Consider the following 18898-nt stretch of genomic DNA (forward strand, 5'->3'; position numbering starts at 1 on the left):
ATTGAAGCAACTGCCATGTGATTGGTTGACTAGATAATCGGCCATAAACAGTGATTAGCCAGGGGTGCACCACAAATGAGGCCAGGTGAGGCGATTGCCTCAGGCAGCACCAGGTACGGCAAGAGGGAAGCAGCCATGGGCTGAAGGGAAGGGGTTAGGTTAAGAAATTTGCATTGGGAAGGGGGGCACTGTTTCAGTTTTCGCCTCAGGCATTAGAAAGGCTAGGTCAGTGATGGCTAACCTTGGCACTCCAGCTGTGGTAAAACTACAGCTCCCAAGATGCCACCCTTGCTTGGTTGCTCTCAGAACTCTATATAAATAAATGGAGCATGCTGGGAGTCGTAGTTTCACCACAGCTGGAGTGCCACGGTTAGCCATCACTGGGCTAGGTGCACCCACGTTTGCTAGTAGAGCCTTGTGATTCTGGACAGTGTATGAATGTCTTCTCCAGCTATCAGGGATTATTCTCTCAATAGGAATGATGTTTCTCCTGGAGCTGAACTGAACTAGCATCTGCTCCTTTCATAGGTAAAGCTAAACTTTGAAATGGCAATCCTGACTAGAAAGATCCTCCCTTGAGAGTGGAAAGCTAATTCCCTCTGCTGAGTCAAAGCATAATTACCTAAACAGCACCACCTACATATAGCTTTTGGGAATACATACAAAGCATAATACATAGCATGAACATATTAAATATAAAATCAAAAACTGCACTATCAATAGCAACCACAACATCCAGAGGGGGCCCCCTATTTAGCTCTCCCTTTCCTGCAACACAATCGTGGGGTTCTGGTTGATTTCAATGGGAATTCACACTGTTGTTCATATGGCTGCCTAATACGCGTAGTTTTCCAGACCATGCCCGGAATGCACATGTACATTACTGACACAGATTCTGCACATACATGATGGGAAACAAGGGTGTTGATAGGTTAAAACATTTGGGGCCTGGGCTCCTGATGTTTTGTCCCAGGCCCTGAATGTACTGCCTGCCAGCTAGATACAACTTTAATGCACTGGAAAAGCTGAAGGACCTGTGATGACACCATAGGTTCATGTGACCAGTAAAACAGGCAGTGGTTGAGAAGGACCTGCGATGATGTCACCATCATGTGACCAGTGCAGGAGAGGACGGCAGTGAAGAGAAGTCCTGAGGTAAGAAGCTGTGGGGATGCCTGCCGCATGAGGAGTGGTAAGTGAAGGGAGAGGCAGAGGAATGCTGGGAGTTGTGGTTATTTAACTGGGACTCTATGTTAGACTTATTTACAAGGGACTGTATGTTGGAGGGGGCTGGGGCAGGGTGATATTATTTATAGGGGACTGTATGTTGGAGGCGGCTGTGGGAGGGAGTGATGTTATTTACTTGGGACTGTATGTTGATGGCGGCTGTGTGAGGGAGTGATGTTATTTACATGGGTCTGAATGCTATAGGGGGCTGGGGCAGGGTGATGTTATTTACATGGGACTGTATGTTGGTGGCGGCTGTGGGAGGGAGTGATGTTATTTACATGGGACTGTATGTTGATGGCGGCTGTAGGAGGGAGTGATGTTATTTACATGGCACTAAATGTTAAGGTGGTGATGTTTACATGGGATTTCATGTTGGAGGCGGCTGGGGAGTGGGTGATATTATTTACATGGGACTGTAGGTTGAAGGCGGCTGGGGAGGAGGTGATGTTATTTACATGGGACTGTATTTTGGAGGGTGCTGTAGATAGAGAGGGATGTTATTTACATGGGACTGTATATTGGAGGGGTCTGGAGAGATGGTGTGATTTACATGGGACTGTATATTGGAGGGGCTGAAGGGAGGATAGTGATGTTATTTTCATGAGACTGTATTTTGGAGGGGACAGGAGAGATATTGTGATGTTATTTACATGGGACTGTATAATGGCGGGAGGTATATTGCAGGGGGCATTATAAATACTGGGGCACTATAAAATGAGCACTATAACCGTAGGGGGCAGCATAAATACTGGGGGCACTGTAGGGGTATTATAAATCCAGGGGACATTATAGGCATTCTTATTACTACTGGGGGCTCTATAGGAGGGACTTAAATATCTGTCTTATTGTTACTAAGAGCAATATGGGGGGCCTTATTACTAGTGAGGGGTCTGTAGAGAGCTTTATTACCACTGGGGGAACAATAGGAGGGGGCTTATTTCTACTGGGGCATTAATAATACTGGAGGGCTCTTCTACCTATGGGGGCACTCTTGGGGAGCATTATCACTGTAGGGGGCAATCTAGAAGGGAATAACTATTGTCCGGACTATGACAAGCACTATTACTATGGGGGCTCTATTATTTCTTCAGTATAGTATTTGGGGTTATTGGGGGGCACAGCAAGCAGCAGGATAACACTGTGGGGACTCCAGGTTGGGAGATGATGATAGAAATGTGAGGAAGCTAAGATGTCCGTGTGTCACACTCTGCAGAGACGAGGCGCGGCTGAAAGAAGTTGTACGGACCAAATGGAGAAGATGACAGAGAAGATCTACATTGGAGGAGACGTCACCTGGGAGGCCCTGGATGTGACAGGTATGTGCTGCTGTATAGTAAGTACAGAAAAATGTGGGAGGGGGCGACTTAGATAACTGGGCCACATTCATTCTTTTCAGACCCTAGCCACACCGCTGATGGGAAACCTGCTTGTGGTTTATCTCCATTCACACGTCCGCATATATAATTTCGTTCTGCATTTTACGGCATGGAATTGCGGACTCATTCATTTCTATGGGGCAGCACTTCCGTTCTGCAAAAATAAGAACAGGCATATTCAATTAGTACCGGCAATATGCGGTCCGCAAAATGCGGAATGCATATTGCCACTTTCTGTGTTTTGCGGACCTGTGGATCCGCAAAACATGTTGTGGACGTGTGAATGGAGCTTTAATGAGGTTAAACTGAGAGCAGGTCCATGGCACTGAATTAAAAAACTGTGCTGATTTCAGTTTTGGAATATACAGTGGATTTTGACAAATATAGACTTTTTACTGTTTTTATTATTATTATTAATAATAATAATACTGGTGTCTTAAATTTGTATTGTTTTATTTCCCTTTTCTGTCATACTACTTCACTGTAAAAGTTCCCATAGGGGTGTAGCACTTCTGTCATCTTCCTGCTCCACTACTACTTATGTTGTTCTGTGCCTCTCAATAAAGATGTCTTATTTTTGAACGCTCCAGTCCGCCACCTCCACGCAAGGCATGCCGGGTGTTGTAGTTTCTCCGCTCCCCTGCATTTGTTCCTCTCCTGGCCGACACGTCGGGACCGCACGGAGCAGCCGATCAGGTCAGAAGCCGCTTCTGTGACTATAGAACCGGGGCCGGGTGCCGGAGGCTGAGCTGCTGGAGCCCTGGGGCCCTTGATTCCGGTGCCGGGTGTCAGCAAGAAGCCTGGCAGACAGCGGCTCAGGGGGCGGCAGTGATCACTGGTCTGAGGGGAAATAGCGCCTCGCCGGGGCCGAGGACTCGCTTCTACAGCGGGGGCCTGTGTGTGGAGAGCCCTGCCAGCTGCTGTCGGAGGCCTGGTCGCCCCGTGTGCCCTGTGTCGCACTGTGTATGACAGGCAGGCCCCTGGACACGGCCCAGTGCCTTCAGTTCACAGCTGGGGACACAAGTTACCTCCCCAGGGGCAGACTGCTCAGAACTGCTCTCCTGCACCGGTCACTGATTAACCCTCTCATTCCCTGACTTAAGTGACACGATACATCGGTCGTGTGCTATTTCGATTGACTTCGATGGAGGCTGACCGCCAGCTGCGACTTTATGCCCCCTGTGTACCGTTTGGCAGCTTATGACCGACCGCCAGTGCCCCAGGAGATGCTGTCATCCTTCTGTCAACTTCTGTGGTCAGCCATAACTTTTTGTCATAGGTTGTCAGGAAAGATGGGGTCACCGTCATTGTCCTACTGGATAGGTAATCGGTAGAGGTGGTTGTCAGGCTGAGGCTACGTTAGGACTGGTTCCAGTGTGGTCCGGCTGAGACTGGAGTGTCCCCTGCTCTGCGGCTAAGGGAGCATTCACACACGGCAGATTGTTTCCAGTCATCTGAATGAGGTGGAAGTCCAAGTGCTTCCCGCCAAAATGGCCCCATTCAGTTGAATGGAACTGATGCTCGGTTGCAGAAATTTCTGTGACACAATCTGCCGTATGTGAAGGCGCCCTATATGTGTCTGACACCCCACCGCATCAAGGTGACCAGTTTTTATTTGCTTTTGATTCTACTATGCAAAATGGAAGTCAATGGGCAGAAGTTGTCACCGACCAGTGTCCAAAACTGTCCCTGCATCAGGACCACTCATTACGCTGATGGGGTCTGTCTGAAGGTTGGGTTACCTTCTTCAGAAAAAGCTGAATTCACTCATTTTAGGTTCTCTATTTACATTTTATCTAGAGTTGCTGTTTACATACCTTATATTGTACTGACCCTGAATTACAGGCTGCGCCATACTCCAATGCTGTGCTCACTATTCTGCTTGGGGGAGTCACTAAGTATATACCTTACTTATATTGTAAGGACCCTGAATTACAAGCTGTCCCATACTCCAGAGCTGTGCTCACTATTCTGCTGGTGGGGTTACAGCCTGTATTGTACTCTCCAGAGCTGCACTCACTATTCAGCTGTTGGAGTCACTATGTATATACGTTACTTATATTGTACTGACCCTGAATTACAGGCTGTGCCGTTCCCCACACTAGTGTTGAGCGAAGTGAGCTTTGAATGTTACATCCAAAGTCGCTTCGTTCAAAAATTCGGATGAATACTGTATGGAGAATCCGTCCGAGGTTTTGAACAAAACGACTTTGGATGTTACACCCGAAGCTCGCTTCACTCAACACTACTTCAGAGCTGTACTCGCTATTCTGCTGGTGTGTTTTCAACCTGTATTGTACTCCAGAGCTGTACTCGCTTCAACCAATGGGGTCACTGTGTATATACATTACTTATCTTGTACTGATCCTGAATTGAAATTTGTATTCTACTTCAGAGCTGCACTCAATGTTCCGCTGGTGGAGTCAGTGTATATGCATTACTTATCTTGTACTGAATTACTGGCTGTGAAAGGCTGGTTTCACACCTGCAGCAAGGCGATCCGGCAGAGCCGGAGAGTGCTGCGTGCCTGCTTGTCCCCATTGACTATAATATGAACCAGGTGGCTGCCAGTTCCCATTATAGTCAATGGGACCTGGCGGGCAAGTCGCACCATCCAGCTATGCCAGATCCAGAGAACATTGGCAGGCCGTTCTGTGCTGGATTCCTGTGCCACATGTGTAAAAGTAGCCTTTTACTCCAGAGCTGCACTCATGTACTGGTCTTAAATTACAGTTTATATTATACTCCAGAGCTGCACTCACTATTCAGCTGGTGGAGTCACTGTAACACGTTACTTATATTGTACTGATCCTAAATTACAGGCTGTGCTTTACTCCGGAGCTACACTCACAATTCTGTGCGTGTAGGCATGTGAGGTCTTTTTTCATTTTAGTGTCAGCATTTTGGGCTACATATAACTTATTGATGAACTTTTAAGAACTTTTTTTGGGGGGTGGTATTAGAAAAATACCCAATTACTCAGTTTGTTTTTTGCTCTGTTCACAATGTGATATAACTAGCATGTTACTCTTATTCTGTAGGTCAGTCCGACTACTGCACCAAATATGTATAGTTTTATGTGTTTTTTTTTTTTTTTTTTTACTACTTTGCACAATAATAGCACATCTCGTGCCACAATAATGGTTCTTTTATATCTCTGCGTTCCAGGAGCCGCAGCTTCATTCTTCTCTGTGTAGCTTGTTTTTGCGGCATGAGGTGTAGTTTTCACTTCTTCCATTTTGGACAGATGGGATTTATTCATTAACATTTATTTATATATTATTTCAAATTATTTTTTTCATTTTTATATTTTTAAAAAAAATTAGGTATATGAATGGTAAATAGTCGACATGATTCTAAATTTTAGAAATTTAACTGTAATTTTTAAAAAAGTTATGTCATTCGGGAGAGAGACTTTTCCGGGCTATCGGAGCACTTTCTAAATAAATTCCACCTGAATTGGACCCAAATTGAATTTTAAGAAATTAGCATATCTGTAGTGGTGACCATATATGTGAATGGTGTGTGTTATTTTTATTTTTTTTAGACACTTTTCTAAATAAACACTTTTTAATGAACGCCATAGTTTTATATTTTTTCTAATATCCCTTATTAACCATTTAGGGTACTTTCACACTTTCTTTTCCGGCACTGAGTTCCGTCCTAGGGGCTCTAAACTGATCTGCATTCTGAATGGAGAGAAATCTGTTCAGGGTGCATCAGGATGTCTTCAGTTCAGTCACTAAACAGCATTTTGGACGGAACAAATACCGCAGTATCCAAAATTCCAGATCAGTTGCCAGAATGCCGTATCCGGCAGTAATTTACGTTGAAATGAATTAGTGCCGGATTTGGCATAAAAAATACTGCAATGCCAGATCCGTCCTGAAAAAAAAAAATACAAATAAGTAACTGATCCGTTTCTCGGGATGACATCTGGAGAGACGTAGCCGTTCTTGCAATGCACTTGTAAGACTGATCCGGATCAGTCTACAGATGCTTTCAGTTTGCATGCAGATTGCCGGATCACTCTGCCGCAAGCGTGAAAGTAGCCTTAATTGTTTGTTTTTGATTGTCGCACTCGGGTACATGGCTTTTATGCAGTGCCCGGCATACATCGTATGTTTTTTTTCGGACAAAAGATCTTTCAGCCATTGACTGTACACGTGAGATAAATTGGCCAAACCTGCCAGTTTCATGGGGATCGTCTGACTAACGTGTATCCACACGAGTGCCCCCCCCAACAGCATTCATCTGTAGGGTCTGGAGACAGCTTAGTCCCCCTTCTCAAGGGGATGAAGCGTGCACAGTCCGTCTATACAGAGGCGTATTTGGCGTAATATTACGGCCAGCTTGTGATATCAGTCTTGCTCGGTCCTCCCATAGATCAGCGGAAAGGTCAGGCCGTTCTATGTAAGGCTTCCACTGTGTCCATATTACAATCCGCAAAATCTGGACAAAAGCAGGGTATGTTCTGTAACCAGTGGGTCAGACACGTGTGCTGTCTAAATTTTTATTTTTTTTGCAGACCCATAGAAATAAATAGTCCTGCGTGCAATCCGCAAAATATGTGGATCGGACAAGAATGGAAAATACCTAAGGCCTTATGCACACAACTTCCGTATTTGATGAGCATTTTTTGCGGATTTCATGCAGACCCATTTATTTCTATGGGGCCACAAAATGTCTGCATCCGTGTGTCCTTCCCGCGAATTACAGCACATGTCCTATTCTTGTGCATTTTGCCGACAGGACATTTCTACCATTGCACCTGCAAAAAATGCAGCACGCACACACATGGCCGATATCCGTACTTTGTGAGTCCGCTGTTTACGGACTGCAAAATACATAGTTCGGGGGCATGAGGCCGTACAGTGTAAATTCTAAAGTCGTAGTAATCACCTGTCCATAGGATAAGTGAATAAATATCGGATTGTTGGGTGTCCGACCTCTGGGACCCCCAGCGATCCTGAGAATGCAGAGTTCTTCACCATTTTCTACATTGATGACATCGTGCAATTTGTCTCCGACTTTGTCGTGCGACCGTTTTAGAGCTGTGACTTAGAAAAGCACATGAAAATCGCAGAAAGGTTGCCGGTAAGTCGCAGTCACATGTGACTGGCATTGTGGTCTATGGTAACGAAGGCTTGTGCGACCAAAAATCCAACCATGTTTGGAAATCTGCACGGCAAACGGAAAAAAAAAAAAATCCACAAAGTGTACGGGAGATCTGTGTGATCTCATGCCGTTTGCTGGTTCTGTACTACGCAGCGTTTCTCCACGCGGGAATCTGTGAAGAAAAAACGCACATAATCCACAACGCGTGCAGGTGGCCTTAGTGAGACTACACCTTAAAGATTTATACACGGTACATAAAACCCTTATAAATAACCCCGGGTTTGGCGCGGTCTTGCTGACGGTTCCATAAGCACATTGGGGGAGATTTACTAAGATGGGGCACCAAAATTCTTGCTCAATTTAGCACACAAAAAAACAACTGGTGGATTGGTGGCCTCGTACCACATTTATTGTTTGTTTTAGACACTTTTTGTCGGGTTGTCCCATCTTGGACATTGGGGGCACATCCTAGCGATATGCCCCCAATGTCTGAACGGTGCAAGTCCCTCACCTATCCTTAGAACGAAGCCCGCAAAGTGACGGAGGTCGCACCGCACTTGCGCAGACGTCCTCTATCCATTCCTATGGGAGCGCCGAAAATAGAGGAGTGCTGGCTTTTTCTGTAAGCCCCATAGAAGTGAATAGGAGGGCGGCCGCGCTTGTCCACTGCACCTCCCATTCATTTCAATGGGACTTCCAAAAATATTTTGACACTCCCAAAGAAATGAATGGATTGTGGCCTCCGTCACTTTAGGGGCTCCGTTCTAAGGATAGTCGCTGGTCCAACCTCCTAGACATATGACCCCAATGTCCAAGATGGGACAACCCTTTTAAAGGGGTTCTCTGGACATTTTTTCTAATTGCTATATGGTGCTAACTTATGGAGGGAAAATCTTTTGCATAGCACTTACGGTCCCTTGCCCCCTGATGCCCCCATCTCCGCTGCACTGGTGCGGCTGCTGGCTCTTTCACCCAGCTCCTGACTGGCTGTGGCCGCTTCTGGATGGGACCCAGGGTGAAGAGCACGCCAGGGCGGCGGAGATGTGGACATCGCTGTGCGATCCTGCCAGAGGACAGAACGGGAACCCGCTGCCAAACATTGAACTCGCTCGTCTGTGTCTGGCCTCAAATTGGTGGTACACCTGTTGGCTGACAGCTAGCCCTCCCGACGTCCCCACATAATACTTGGCTGAAGAATGGGGAGAGATAAAAAAGACTCTGCCAGGCACCTCTTAAGCACTACATTGTCGGCAGGTTTTGAGAACAAAAGGCTAAAACCTGTATTGCACTGCCTGATTTTTTTTCGGCAGATAATCGCTAACAAGCGTTCACTTGAATGCTCGTTGGCGATTATCTTGCTGTGTAATACTGCCCTCTATCATCCTTGGACATAATGATCTGCTGCTGGCAAACCGCTATACAGCATGGGGGCTGAGGGATGGCATAGTGATCGCTCCTTCCCATACTGCGGAGGAGATCTCTGTATGTAATAGCAGCGGTTTCCTCTGCCATCGAGCAGGCGATTCGCCCGGAGGGAAGTCGTGCCACATCGAGCTGTGTAATGCAGCCTTAGGTCAGTATTCGAAAGCTGAAACCAGGAGTGGGGTACAGATCTCCCCATTATGCTGGTGCAGGGTAAGCTTGCACTGAATGTTAGGACTAGTAAGTCTACCGCTCGGTTCCTAGAGCTGCTTCTCGAGAAGACCACGTTGCAGAGCCTCATATGAAAAGCGTGATCACAGTTTTACACGTGTGTTTTTTTGTGTGGCGGGAGACTTTTCGGTATTAAATACATTGTAGAGTCCCCTCCAGTCTGTATTATGATGTTCGGTCGCGTTGTTTGATCTTGCCCAGTAAGGTGATTTACCACTGCTGGAAACCAGTCCATAAATATATATGAAGAATGCAGAGAAAACTCCACCACAAAGCCATATAAAGGAGCCCATAACGTGCAGCTCCAGTTTATGCATGCGGGGGTAGAGTCCTGTAGAAAAACCTCACAGTCGATGATGACCCCAAAAAGTCAGGCACTTGAAGCAATTTTTTAAGGTTTATGGGCTCCTGGGACTTGTCAGAAGAAGCCATGAGTTTTCTGAAAGGTAGAAGTCCTTCCAGCTCTAGACGCTGGGACCTGTTCTCACTGGTGGTCGTACACCCCTCCAGTAGCCAGAAGGGCGAGGCTGCAGTGCTGCGCACAGGACTTTTCATCCTCAGTGTATGGCACGTCTGAAATAACAGGGCACTACCCTCTTCAGGCCATTGTGGGGGGCACGGGAGGTACTTTTTAGAGACGTTTACAGGATATAACAAGTTCAGATATTTAGTACCAAGGATAGATTATCATTCTAAAATCCTGGGAAATCTCTTAGGCCGCGTTCACACGCCGCAGGTTTTGTTGTAGAAATTTCCGCAACTGAAAATCATGCTCCATCCATCTCCATGTGCTTTCCTCCCCTTCAGACTAATAGAACTGAATTTCAGTTGGGTGAACTTTCCGAATCAAAATCTGCAGTGTGTGAAGGCTCCCTTAGGGCCCGTGCACACGACCGTACGTATTTTTTGATCCGCAAAACACGATGCGCACAAAAATAAAGGGGGTTACATACGTTTATTTTTTTGCGGATACATTATCACAATGCCTGTCCTTGTCCACAACACAGACAAGAATAGGACATGTTCTATAATTTTTATTTTTTTTTGCTGAATGGACTTGCTGATATGGAATGCAGTCATTTCCGTTTTTTTTTGCGTCCACATTGAAATTAATGGTTCCGCATACAGGCCGCAAAGAAAAAAACGGAAAGGACACGGACAAAAAATACGTTTGTATGCACGAGCCCTTAGGCTGGGGCTCCACGGTGACCTTGACTGCACCCGTCACCTAAAATGCAGCCATTGAACTGAATGGGGGCTCACACCCTTAGACAAAGCCGTTGGCAAATGGCGGGTGGGTGAGCTCAGCTTAGAAGTGCACTCGGTACTTCCTTACATTGTGTAGTGGATTTGGCGCATGGAAATCCGCAGCGTATCTGCTACGTGTTAACGTATCTTTAGGCTGGTTTCATACACAGCTTTTTTTTTTTTTGCAGCAAAACGTCACCCCAGGCAGATGTTAGCTGTAAGTCCGTAGAAAATTAGGAAACGCACAAGGGAGGGGGGAGGGGGGGGGGGCTTAGCAGGAAAGGGGCATAGCTTAAAATACATGTTGGTGCATGATTCTGGTGTAAAGTTCGCCTAGAGCTGGGGTGCTCAACCTGTAGCCCTCCAGCTGTTGTAAAACTACAACTCCCAAAATGCCCTGCTGCAGGCTGATAGCAGTAGGCTGTCTAGGAATGCTGGAAGTTGTAGTTTTGCAACAGCAGGAGGGCCGCAGGTTGGGCATCCCTGGCCTAGAGAGACCCCGTGATCAGCTGAGATCTATGGGGAAAGCTGTCAGGAAGTGTTCAGTTTCCCTGCAGTGCCATCACAGGAGAAATGAAGCATTACATGGGTGGCTCAGTGTGTGTGACGGAGGGAAAGATAGCCTCTCCAGAGCGAGATGCTCTTTAACCACTTTTGGCTCTTGCTTAGTCATAAGGATCCTGAACAGGTTACCCCCCTCCATTACCTCCGAATTCCCTACAAGGGTATATGGAAATCCCTTATACGAAGCAGCAGTATAATGCTCTGCTGAGATTGTGTCATGATGTTCGTCTCCCAAAAGTGTCAAGGACTCCTTCATTCTAGGGATTGTGGCTGTGGAAACCGCGTGATGCTTCATCTCTCCTGTGGGGGCGCTGCAGGGATTCTGAACACTTACTGCCCTGTTCCCCCACCTATTACAGCGGATGGTATTACCGTCTGTCTGCGGCCTGTTATTGCACGTTTTGTAGCATATTGTGACCCTCTTGATACAACTTAAGGCTACATCCACACAACCGTATGTGATTTGCGGTCCACAAATTGCGGATCCGCAAAGAAATAACGGATGACATCCGTATGCCATATGTTTTTTTGTTTTTTTTTTGGGCGGATCCATTGTAACAATGCCTAAAACGGACAAGAATAGGACATGTTCTATTTTTTTTTTCTTTTGCAGGTCTACAGAACGGACATACTGATGCGCACAGCACGCGGTGTGCTGTCCGCATTTTTTTGCCGACCCATTGAAATGAATGGGTCCGTGTCCTATCCGCAAAAAAAACGGAACGGAAACTAACAACGTTCGTGTAAATGAGGCCTAATTTGGTCACTTATACGTGCCCGCACATAATGACTATAAAGGGAGTAGTGTTGTTAGTCGGAGGAGACGCCATCATGACCGTCTGCAGACTGCCCGCTCCCGTAGTCTCCTCGGTGTGTCCATGTCGTATTGCTCACCTGGTAGATTATGGGGCTTATTAGACATACCCTTCCCCCATTATAAGGTCGGTTCTGTCGTTTCCGACACGTCCTGTACAATCTGCAGTGTGCTCTTAGGACTCCTGCGCCCCTTCTGGCGTCTGCGTGCCTATTTGCTACAAAGGGCCAGCTATCATGTAGATCAGTGCCATGATAAAAGCAGCAGAAGCTGGCATCCAGGAGGCAGCCGGAGGCGATGTTGGCACTATCTCTGCTCTGAGCCAGCTGCCATGGAAATGGTCTTTGATCTGTAGGAGAGCACTTTTAGGGAGGCGATTGCCATAAGTCTGATGGGATTCCTGCCTCGTGGAGCCCTCGCTACCATGCAGGTTAACCCCTGAGTGTCTGGATGGAATGCCTCTGCAGCGCTGTTAGAGCGGCCTGTAAGGGGTGGATGGTGTCCGCTGTACAGATGTTGCAGCCACTTCAATTTATACAATCGCTTCAGTAGCAATTCCCCTAACATTTATACATTTGTGACAGGTGGAGGTCTACTGCGTCTACAGTCCTGCCCTATGAGTAGTGATAAGCATCAAAGGCAATATTCGAATTCGCGATATTTCGCAAATTTTTGGCAGAATATTCGCCATAAATTCGCAAATTCAAGAATTCGTGATCTCCAGTCATTGTTTACTTGATTGCAAAAATCAGCATTGTAATATATTTGCTATAAATTTGTGATTGGAATATTCAACACTATTCGCGAATACGAAGATATAGCACTATATTCTAAATATTCGCAAATTCTCAAAGTGGCGATATTTGCGATTCGAATATTCGCGCTCATCACTACCTATGAGTAGGAACGTGTCTTCCTGGCTCTGTCATTAGCTCCAGTAGATGGAAATATAGATAGATGTTAATGCATGTAGCCACTGCCCCCTTCTGGTAGAATTGGGGGGGAGAGGGAGCGCCTGTCAGACATTTATGATGAGTGTAACCTCCTCATTCAGTTTTTCGGGATGTGTAAACTAGGGTTACAGGGATTTTGATGTGGATGGCCTATCCTTAGGATAGATCTGTATATGGCGGGGGTCTGACTCTCTTCAGCCCTGGCGATCAGCTGGTTGAGGAGGCAGTGGTGATTTCAGGATTGCTGTGGCCTCCCTGCAAAGCACAGCGCCATGCATTGTATAGTGGCTGTGGTTGGTATTGCAGCTCAGGCTCTATCACTGCACGTACATGATGTGGCTTCACTGGCCTAGGTAGATGCCACAGCGCCAGTACTTCTTCAGACAGCTGATCGGCGGGGGTACCTGAAGCATTGTATGTCTGAGGTATATGTTGGGAGCATTTCCCGACGGGTGCCTCCTGACACGTAATATACTCGAACACTGGCATACGTCACCTATAGGTTAAGAAAATGTATTTTTTTTAAATTCTTTTTGATTTATTTTTTTATATTTTTTTTACTACACGCCTTTTGTATGGCGTATTGTAGCGTATAGCGCTATTCCATAGGAAACTAAAGGTAAAGTGGCCAACGCAGGCTATAGGCACACAATCAGGTAAATGGAGACCTGTGGATAAGTCCGAACTTTACCTGTGTGAATGTAGCCTTAAAGCAGGGGTCAGCAACCTTCGGCACTGCAGCTGTGGTGAAACTACGACTCCCAGCATGCACACTTGCTTGCCTGTTTTCAGAACTCCCAAAGAAGTGAAAGCAGCATGCTGGGAGTTGTAGTTTCACAACAGCTGGAGTGACGGGGCTTGCTGAAAGGAGCATGCTGGTAGTTGTAGTTTCACCACAGCTAGAGTGCCTGAGGATGCTGATTCCTGCCTTGGATCTATGACTGGATCTCTGTAATTTTTTCCTTTTTTGTATGAGATGCTCTTTGTTATCTAGTTTTATGGTAACATTTAGAGGTTAAATTGGTGAAAGTACAAGTCCCTTTTCTTGTGTCACCCGTGATATGACGATACAGTACGCTGCGGTTTGGCGGTGCTCTCAGATCTGATGCTATCAGTCCGCTTGTACAGAGGAGACGTCCTTGTGGTCGTGCAGCATTTGCTATAAGAATCGAGCTGACTAAGCCATGGAAATTGTGTTTTTACTAGATTTGGTTGTCACAGGTTTATTCTGTCCGGATGATGCGTTGTCAGAGGTGTGAAACGCGGAGTCACCTACAGTAAGTGTCACTTCTGTTTTAACAGACTGAAAAAAATCCCTCCTGATACGGCTTTTGGTTTCTAGGTGATTAATACAAAATTCTTGTAGAGACCATGAGCTTTGAGAATTCACTTGTATTGTGGCTGGAGGGCGTGTATGGTGAGCCCAAAGTGAGGGTCTGTAGAGGAGCCAGAGTGCTGCCAGTTACCGGGGAAGGCGTCCCCTACTTGCAAGGAATCTCCTAGTCAGATTCAAGAATGATGCTGCAGAAGTGGCCATGTGTCTTACCTCTCGACTATATGAATACTAAGCATACCCCACCTCCCCAAAAAATTTGATCCCTCATTTAGAAAGCGAGCCAACTAGCTTAGGGTACTTTCACACTAGCGTTTTTCTTTTCCGGCATAGAGTTCCGTCACAGGGGCTCTATACCGGAAAAGAACTGATCAGGCATATCCCCATGCATTCTGAATGGAGTGTAATCCGTTCAGTTTGCATCAGGATGTCTTCAGTTCAGTCGTTTTGACTGATCAGGCAAAAGAGAAAACCGTAGCATGCTACGGTTTTCTCTCCGGCGAAAAAAACTGAAGACATGCCTGAACGCCGGATCCGGCTTTTTTTCCCATAGGAATGTATTAGCGCCGGATCCAGCATTCAGAATACCGGATCCGTCGTTCCGGCATGCGCATGCACAGATCGGTAAAAATGAGAAAAATGTACAAGACGGATCCGTCGGTCCGCATGACAAGCGGAGAGACGGATCCGTCCTTGCAATGCATTTGTGAGACGGATCCGCATCCGGATCCGTCTCACAAATGCTTTCAGTCAGCAGCAGATCGGCGGATCCGGCGGCCAGTTCCGACGACGGAACTGCCCGCCGGATCACACTGCCGCAAGTGTGAAAGTAGCCTTATTTTATTAAATGGGTTGTTTTACAAAAAAGTTTATACATTTTTCCAACCAGCCCCCGGATCTGAAATTTTTTGTAATTGCATGGAATTAATAATTTAGTATAGCTAGTGAGCTATTTAATAAAATTTGTTTGTATAGTGCCACCTGCTGTTTGCTCTCTTCCTTATTGCTAGGTCCACCTCACTGAGGTGGACGCACATGTGCTGTTTAAATCTTCAACTGCCCCCAGCCATATGTTCTGTTAGAAGCTTCAATTAGGCTTAGGCTACACGACAACATGTTTCGCACGACCATTTTTATAATGCTAGTCTATGGTGTCGCACTGTGACATGCGACATACTGCAACACGACAGTTGTAAAAAAATCCACCCAAGATGTTTTTTTGTGCCACACTATAGACTGGCATTATAAAAATTGTCACGCAACATCAGTGTGACACATGTTGCAGTGTAGTTGTACCCTATGTGTCGCTGGACACGTGTCGTCGTGTAGCCCCAGCTTTACAGGGAGAGTGATGAAGGAGGCAGGACACGCCCCCTGGGAAAGGACACACCCCTGAGCTTCTAGCCTGATAAAAATTCAGCAGAGCAATGAATGTGGAGATCTCTGGGTCCATGTGAGGTACAGGGCTGATTCTAGATTTATTAGAGAGATTTTCATGTATTATGAAATCCAGTGTTTTATTTATTTTTTATTCATTGTGGTTTAACCCCTTTAAGGGCATCTTTTAGATGCCTATTTTAAGGTGGCACAGCTCAGAAATGGAGTTATTGCATCCACAGCTCAGAAATGGAGTTATTGCATCCAGTGTCATTATATAGTTATGAGGTTGAAGAAAGACCCAGGTCCATCCTATAATCCCACTGTGATCCAGAGAAAGGCACAAAACCCTGTGAGATAGTCGCACGTTACCCCATAATGAAAGGGGAAATCCTTCTGACCCCCAATATGGCAGTCAAAGTAGAATTTAGACTTGCAGATCTGTCAACAGCAACTTGTTGATGGTTTCCTGGTGACAGTAGGGACTGTTTTGTTTCCACATTGCAGAGAGGGTAAGATATATTACAAAGAGGCTAGGCGTTCCTGCCAGGTAACGGGATGCCCTGTGTCTGTCCGCTGTCACGTTGGTTGCTCTCCGGAAACCTCTGTGAGAAGGTGAATCAGCTGGTTTGGACTCGTCTCAGAAGGTGGAAGCTGTTTATAGCATTGTGCTGACGCTCCGGGCCGGCTTGACCTTGGAGGCCATGTTTGTTCATTATGAAGACTGTTGCACTGTGTTGTCAGTTTGTTATTGCACACACGTGTGAGTCGGGGCATATTTCGTATCCAGCTGTCGCTAGGGTGTTAAAATCCCCTGCTGGGCAATTTAGGCTTCAAGTCCTTAATTAATCTGGTAAAGTAAGGCCCCCCCACCCCCAGCAAGTATCCTCAGCCACATAGTTTGTTTAGTGTGGGATCTCTTCAGACATTATTGCATAGTTTATGTCACGCAGCCTGGCAACCACTTGACTTCCTGTCTGGGTGACCACCATTTCAGAATGCGAAAGTAGCGCGTAAACAGAAGTAGTCACCGGAAGTTCTATCTGCACTACAGTAGAGCGCCTCTCAGGGCTGCACAGGCTTTTATTTCCAGGCCGTCCTTTCTAAGGCCCCTTTCACACGGGCGAATATTGCGCGCGGATGCGATGCGTGAGTTGAACGCATTGCACCCGCACTGAATCCCGACCCATTAATTTCTATGGGGCTGTTCACATGAGCGGTGATTTCAACGCATCACTTGTGCGTTGTGTGAAAATCACAGCATGCTCTATATTGTGCTTTTTTTATGTAATGCAGGCCCCATAGAAGTGAATGGGGTTGCGTGAAAATCGCAATCATCCGCAAGCAAGTTCAGATGCGGTGCGATTTTCACGCACAGTTGCTAGGAGACTATCGGGATGGAGACCTGATCATTATTATTTTCCCTTATAACATGGCTATGAGGGAAAATAATAGCATTCTGAATACAGAGGGGTTACAAAGGGGTTAAAAAATAAATAAAAATAATTTAACTCACCTTAATCCACTTGATCGCGCAGCCCGACATCTCTTCTGTCTTCTTTCTTTGCTGTGTGCAGGAACAGGACCTGTGGGGACGTCACTCCGGTCATCACATGATCCATCACATGATCTTTTACCATGGTGATGGACCTGGTGATGGACCATGTGATGACTGGAGTGACATCATCACAGGTCCTGTTCCTGCACACAGCAAAGAAAGAAGACAGAAGAGATGCCGGCTGCGCGATCAAGTGGATTAAGGTGAGTTAAATTTAAATTTTTATTTTTTTTAACCCCTCCAGCGCTATTGTACTAAGCATTCTGTATTCAGAATGCTATTATTTTCCCTTATAACCATGTTATAAGGGAAAATAATACAATCTACAGAACACCGATCCCAAGCCCGAACTCCTGTGAAGAAGTTTCGGTTTGGGTACCAAACATGGCGATTTTTCTCACGCGAGTGCAAAACGCATTACAATGTTTTGCGCACTCGTGGAAAAATCGCGCATGTTCCCGCAACGCACCCGCACCTTTTCCCGCAAGGCCCATCTGAAAGAGGGTTAAGAGTCTTTATGGTGGTGAGAAGAAACTGGCCCCATGTTTGTGTTGGGCTGCATTTACACCACCCTATATTGTGTCAACGTCTGATGCTTCTTTTTAGAGGGTCGCATGTGGACCCGTTCATTTCTATGGGGCTGTAAAAATAAAATTAAAAAAAATGCGGACTGCCCGCATCTGCTACGCAAATTGCAGAACATGTTCAATACTTGTCTGGCCAGAATCCATATTTTGCTGATCGGCGGTTTGCAGAGTGAAAAACTGATATGGTCGTGTGAACATAACCTTTAAGGGGGAAGTCAACTTCTTTTTAAACTAAAGTTTAAATGTCTGGCCAGACTATGAGCGTACAGCAGCTACGGCAGGAGAGCTGGAGTATGGGTGGTCCGTGATGTCACAGTGGCCTCAGAATGCAATATTCCAGTCTTTTCTTGGTCATTGCAACTTGAAATCACCTTGAACGTGCAATGTCTGTGATAGTGCCGATCCGCAACACATGTGGCTGGCCAGGCGATCCAGCCAGTCGGCACCTATGTTAATTCTATGCATGCACTGATGCTGTCTAGTAGCGCCTCTCTACAGTACAGCGCGGTACTACATGTTATTATTATGGACTCCACTCTTTCCCGTCCTCACCATATAGAAATGTCTGCCCGTTCATGTGTAAGGACTGGACTGTATTAGTTTGATATTGATTTGTCTTTGCTCTTCATTATTTTATTTGGACTTAATATTTTTGGAGGTTTCAGAACAAATTACCAGTTTACCATTGTGTAAGTTATAGGTTACAATTTTTTTTTAAAGGGGTTTTCTGAGCTGTTGATACTGATGACCTATCCTCAGGATAGGCTGTGCTTGGTATCGCGCTCAGCTGCTATGCTATACAGTATATGGCGCTGTGCTTGGTGAGCTCTCACAGGAGCGCTGGTGCCTTCTCAAACAGATGATTGGTGGGGGTTGGTGGTGTCGGACCCCCACCGATCAGACACTGATGACCAATCCCGAGGATAGGTTATTAGTATTAAAAGCTCAGAAAACCCCTTTTATGTTTTTGCAGAACCTCCTGCTCAGACAGGCTGTTTAACCCTTAAAAGGAGTTGTCGGGGTTTGTTTTATTTTACTAATTAAGAAAAAAACAAACCTTCCTATCCAGAGCCCCCTCTGGCGCTGC

General features: G+C 46.1%; 1 protein-coding gene across 1 annotated transcript in view; it reads left to right on the forward strand.

Moving 5' to 3' along the window:
* Positions 1–3222: 3222 nt before the first annotated feature.
* FOXJ3 (forkhead box J3) overlaps positions 3223–18898 on the forward strand; it is a 97246-nt gene continuing 81570 nt past the window's right edge. The window contains exon 1 of the mRNA XM_044278391.1: positions 3223–3302. The gene's annotated coding sequence lies outside the window, so the exon portion shown is untranslated. The remainder of the gene's footprint in view (positions 3303–18898) is intronic.

The sequence above is a fragment of the Bufo gargarizans genome, chromosome 2 (assembly GCF_014858855.1).
Source record: "Bufo gargarizans isolate SCDJY-AF-19 chromosome 2, ASM1485885v1, whole genome shotgun sequence".
NCBI lineage: Eukaryota > Metazoa > Chordata > Amphibia > Anura > Bufonidae > Bufo > Bufo gargarizans.